Source organism: Phycodurus eques, chromosome 22 (assembly GCF_024500275.1).
Source record: "Phycodurus eques isolate BA_2022a chromosome 22, UOR_Pequ_1.1, whole genome shotgun sequence".
Taxonomy (NCBI): Eukaryota; Metazoa; Chordata; class Actinopteri; order Syngnathiformes; family Syngnathidae; genus Phycodurus; species Phycodurus eques.
The window spans coordinates 9429031-9435481 of NC_084546.1; positions in this window are offsets into that span (position 1 = coordinate 9429031).

Sequence of the window (6451 nt, forward strand, 5' to 3'; positions counted from 1 at the left end):
CTCCTCCTCTGCCGCAAGGCCGCTGTTTGATAATGACATTTTCATCTGTAATGCACTCTGGTCATGACTCACCCACAGATAGATTGGCTAAATGCACTTTTTCTTCCCCTGCAGTGCCCCACTTCTCAGTAAAGAGGCTGTTAAACTATGCTCTTTCTTGTGGTATAATATTGAAATCAGATAATTTAGATGCTGTGGAGCAGGGCGGGCGCTGGCAAGTCTCACTCATAATTTACGACACGGTAGTTTCCATATGCGGTGATTAAATGCGGCAGACAAGCCTTGAAGAGTTTTTAAATGATATACGTAGAAGCACTTGCGTGTTTGATTGAATCGCATGTATATGGCAGACAGTTTTTGAGAACTGGACATTTGTTTAATTGAAACAACAGCAATGTGGATCTGCTTTTATGACAGTATACCGTGTTGTGCTGTACCAGCCGTTCATCATTAACAACCCCGGCCTGTGTGCAGCGTGAATGGCAAATGCAATGGCAAGTCAGCTACAATGCAGAAGCAGCGTCAGGTTGGCAAGTGCTCATCAATCAATATGGAGTAGAGGTTATTATAAAGTCCCAGCCACGATTAGCTGTGTATATTGAGTGTATATTGTGTATATGTGTAAATGTGTGTGTATATTCCATTTCACAATATGAAAAATAGGGGGGATACATTGATGGATGAGCCCTAAATTAATCCAAATAATGTGATGCAATGCAATTAGCAGTGAGACTTAAAACGCAAATAGTGTTTCTGTTTCAAATGTCTTTTTCCCCCAGAGCCAAATTCATTCGTTGACGTGGGTGAAGGGGTTAGATGTCCACCCAAAACCGTATGGATGCCCTCAGATTTGTACAATTGAGTCTCAGACTTGCCAATGTCGGAGCAGTGTGGGCTGCATTGCGATGGTGGTAATGCTCTACATATGCTGTAGGGCAATCCTTTCTTGTCACTTGGACAAAGTGCATATATCTGGTAGCAAACAGACGTCGTAGCCGGATAGCGTGCAACGGTCGTTTTGTTACGGGAACACGCGTGGTAATGGAAGCAAAAGGAGCGTAAGATATCCTTTGAGACAAAAGCAATGTGTCACAGCCTGTTGACTCCGATAAGCATGTTTAGGCGGAGACCTTTTGAGCCGGTTGAAAGGAGCCTGGAACACAATGGATGCATGGATTGTGCTGTAGAACTACAATTAGGTCATGTTGCTGTCTACATCAATAATGAAAATAAAGATGCTGAAAATGGCATTTAAAAAAAAAAAAAAGAATGCTCACAGGAGATTTTTAAACTAAAATCAAATAAAAGCCAATTTAATAATTCAGGAAAGTGTTTCTGTTTGTTTTCTGTTAGATGGGCTGCTGTAACCAATTCATCCTCTGCGTTCGTCTGATGGCTTTTGGAACTCACTTGAATGTTGTTGTTGTTGTTGCTACTGTGTGCACGGATGGCTGCCTCGGCATCTGTGTAATGCATGTTCCGTGCGCTTTGTGAGCAGTAACCAATCAGTCTCTTGTTGTAAACATTTATTTCCATTCAGTGTCATTAGGGAACAGCGGTGGTAGCGTTTTGCTGGAATGCAAATGAAGACAAAGAAAGGGAAACATTTGAGGAGTTTAGCCATTAACATTGCGCGTTTGATGTTTTTCTGGTACATGCCCGCTGGGCTAAGGTCCAAATACTTAGCTTGAACAACTCAATATTCATTGCAATATGTTGGAATACCACTTTCTGACTGCTTCTGTGGTTAACATGAATGCATCATGAGATCATTCAAAAATGTGTGAAAATAAGCACCTTTCTTGTTTTCCATTGATTGTGATGTCCAGATGATGAGCCCTTATTAAGTCACATCACCAAGGACACCATTGGTGCAAAATCATGCTTTTAAAAATATATATATTTGACTCCAATATGTGTACTTTCAACAGCTAACTTTCTCCATATCATAACAAGAACCCTATCGATGTTGAAAATCGGAACAAAGATGTGCCGAGACAGGTCAAATCCGTACCGCCAATAATAATTTGGAACCGATCTGCTTCTAACTGTGAGGGATTATTCTGTGCCAGAGCAAAAACCCAATAGATTTTTAGGGCAGTTTGGCATAAAATGATCGCAGAAGTAGTGCTCAGCACTCATTTTGTGATCATTTAGTTGTATTTGAAGTGACATACCATTACACATATGATCATCAATCATATCGTCATTAATTAATTCCCATCACATCAATCCAGCGGTGACCGGTGAAGCTGGTCCCTTGGCCTTCAGTGTGGACTTACACGTCTTAGTCGTACCACTATCACATTGCAATTACAGAAACCATTATACAAAAATTAAATACACTATAACAGCATGCAACCCTGCCATGTACGTCATCTAGAGCAGTTCATAATCAATATTTATCTAAAAAGATGTAACGTTAAAATGAAATACGTCATACTCACCAGAAATGCTGATTAGATTGCTCCAGATGTGATTTGCTAGTCCAACTTGGCTTTCTTTGACCAATCAGTCAGAGGACAGAAAAATGCGATGTCATCGAGGGCTAGCACTCTGAACCGGAACGGACGAATTTCAAATCGGATCGGTTATAGAAACAATCCCATTGTTAGTCGTCGTTGAAAGTCGATCTGGCAACACTACTGATCCTGACGGCCGTGGTCAGAGAAGAGTGACATGGCAGCACATAGAGGTTGCAATCTGATTGAACAAAGTAATGTATTGGAAGCAAATATTACAATCTGGGTTTTAAATGTATGTCAGTGCTTCTGATAGTGTTAAGAGCACCAGAGAAGACTTTGCTGTCACAATCCAAGCAGGTAAATGTTTGTGTGTTTTGCGTGTTTGTTAGACAAAAACAACAATTTCCATGAAATTTCCCAGAGGAGTTGAGACGTGGGCTAAAGAATAAACAAGACTTCTGACCCACTTTGAAGTTATTGGACCTGTTTGTGTGAATGAGTCATATTTGACCTCCATCTCATTTTAAACCTCACTCAGTGCTCTAATTGGGTCTGGCATTGTTCAGAACCAAATGTACAGTAATTACACCGATGATATGTGTGTCAAACTCAGCCCTTAGCACGTCGACCGCACCTGTGTGACACAGTACCTGTGGGAAGTGTGGGTAGGCACAAAAAGGATCGCTTTGTGACAATTTATCCATGAATCAACCTTCCCAGTCTGGCTGCGCCTGTCACAGCAGAGAAGCAGCGTTACCTCCCACTGGGCTCCCGGGAAGGAGAGTCGCAGCAGATGGGTCGGCCGATACAGGAGGGATCTGCTTTGCCGGATTGCTTTCTATATGCAGGCGGAGAATATAGGTCACTAACACATTTGCTCTCTTTTATAACGTGGTGCGTTTGTGCCAAATGAGCAACTCCCTGTCACCTGTCACAAGCGCTTTGTTGCGCCTGCGATGAATCCGAGACAGATTAGAACAGGTGAATTGTTGCCTTGACATACCATGTCTCCAATGCGTCTCGGTGAGAAGGGGAAGGGGTGCAGACAATTAAAGAATATGAAAGAAAGAAAATATTTTCCTGCAGATGACATTTTAAAATGTTATGGTTTAAATCTTACCTAGAAGGAAGACAACAATGTCTGAAGGTAAACGGGGTGAGGTCCAATCTCCGTCCTTGGGGTACCACAGGGATCCATTTTAGGTTCACTACATTTCGCAGTGTACATAAATGAATTCCCAAATTGTTTTTAGGGTGTGACAACCTCCATGGATGACGACTTGATGCAAAAAAGACTTCAACAAATAGAGATAGGTCAACTGTGGTTGAGATATAGATAGATAGATAGATAGATAGATAGATAGATAGATAGATAGATAGATAGATAGATAGATAGATAGATAGATAGATAGATAGATAGCTTGATTGATTGGTTGATTGATTGATTGAGACCTTGGGGACTTGTAAGGAGACAAAAAAAAAAAACAGAGACAACAGCAACATAAAGGAACATGACTTGGGAGGATTAACAACATGATGCCACAGATTCGGAGAAGCTTGATATTCCCCATTCATGGCCATTTGTATCTTTTGCCAGTCTAAATACCCCAAGCCTCTGGTGTACAAACAAATTCCAGTCTAATCTTTAAAAAATTACACAGCTCCGGTGTATTTTCAGTTGCTATCATTAGTAAATAAAAATAAAGAAGAAAAAAGCTGTTAATAGTGGTGCAGGGCCTGTTGTTAGGTCAGGCCTGATTATGCTTTCAGAATTTAGCTTGCAGCAAAGCTGTGCCCAGTGATCCCCCCCCCCCCCCCCCCCCCCCCCCCCCCCCCCCCCCCCATTGTGCGAAGTTGTCAAAATGGGCTGTCCTGCTCTAGTTTTTCTTTCTGTTTGTATTCTCCATGGAGAGGAAGATGCTAAGTCATTGTTCATTACTCCTCACCATTGCCACAGCATTGTGTTACTGTTGCGCTTCTTCCTTGTTTGACTTACAGGTCAGTCTTTGTTCGTAAGTACTACGGTGATTTTCTGTTTCTAGTTTTCAGCCTCGGGTATGTTTTTGATTTTGTGTTTTGTTTGGTAGCGGTTGTCCTCATCCTCCTGTTTTTGTTTGTTCTCCTTACTCTATTTCACTTTTCCATGTCAACCTTTTGTCAATTTTTCCGTGCTCTTTTTGGTTTAAATAAACTGCTTAGTTGCGTTTGTTTGCTTTGGAAATCCACTTTCAGCGTTTGACGCACCATGATATTCTGTCGATCAACATAGCTGAATCTTCTGGATAAAGAGCTCATCAGACAAGAGACTATAGTACTCCCTGTCTAACGCTTCCCCAAGTGGTTGGTCCTTTGAAAACGTCTGCGACCCCACTAAGCTACCCGTGGTTTGAGACCCTCCCCCCTCGGAATCTTATCTCAATTCGCTCCTTATTCCCATCCGACACAAATACAAAGCTTCCAAAATGAACTGCCGCCTTCGCTTCTGATGGGCATTAATAATTCATGGGGTACCCAGTGCGGCACAAGAGTGGAAATTAAACATAGGTTTTAGCCCGTGCATGCAAGGCGGTGGCGTCTGCCATGCATGGCCAAACCTGAGAGAGACAGTCTAGTTTTTCATTACTACAGCAAAACATATTCTCCCTGAAGTTATTTGTTACCAAGAAGATGATTTCCGAGTGACAGATTATCTTCAATGAGGTTTTGTGGTTCGTAGAAGAATTTTTTTTCATGCCTGGAAAGCAAATCCTCACCAGTTGATGAAACAATATCGAAAGAAAACAATATCACGCAAAGGATGGGAGTTGGTGGCTTGAGGGGTTGGAGGTTGGGTGTCGCCTGACAAAGGCAGAATCACGAAGAGCGAGAATAGACTCGAGGGGGCTTTGCTTGGCCACAGCTCCAATCCAGCCTGACTGGCATGATAGAGAACCTTCAGGTGAGACGCTGTGAAGCTGATCGAATTTCAGCCGTGTGACTCCAAACACAAACTCCGAGCGCCGTAGGGAGACTGCGAAATGGGTTTTGGCATTGCTGCCAGTCTGGTTTTCCGTTGCAGCATCATCGGGATGGCAAATGCTCGTGACGTGCCGCTGCCACAGGAAGAGCTAAATTAATCATGGGTGGAAAATTCACACCTCCCGTCAAGCCTTTCTTGTCTTTGGACAAAAACTAGGGGAGACACGCAAGACAGGCCACCGCCCTTCGGCCGGGCATGACACGCTATGCAAATTGACATTTGGAGCGCATATAATAGACTTAATGATGAAATGCTAATGGTATTTTGAGCTGGTGTCTCGCCTCCTGACGTGCTCCGAGGAGACAGTGCCAAAGCGGTGACCTTCAGGTGTGAATGATGATATTTACAGGGACGAGTCTCTCCTCGTTCCTACCCCTGGCTGGAGCAAATGTTACAAGATGGAGGAGAAACTCACTGACGGGGGGGCTTGTCAGAGGACTGACAAAAAGGGGAGACTAGAGACTTGGAGATAAAACCTCTCATGTAATCCACTTTTCTCGCAGGCGCCTGTCACATTGTGATTGTTCCTGACCCCCAAGCATGGAGCCAATGTATCATCATTCATCAGACATTCCGCTGAACTTACTGCAGATCTGCTGCAAGGGGGATTGCCAAACTGTGGCGCGCACACCCAAAATGTGGTCCAATTTACACGTTTACTTTTGTGATTTATTTTTTTTTTCTCTCCAGAAATTCAGATATTTTTCAAAGCTTTGTGGGCAAGGGGGTGCGTGGTTTAAAAAGTCAGGGAAACACTTTGGTAGATTACTGATGAGCACAGAAATGGCCTAAATGTTTTGAAATTAGCAACCCATTACTGGAGTTACCCTACTACTGCAGTAGGGCAATGATTAGCATGATATGGCAGCGCCCGCTAAGCCGTCATGATTTACCGTATTAGATATACATTTGTAAAGTTAGACATTACATATCATATTGGAATGAAAGTACTGTGGTGGTGAGCTGA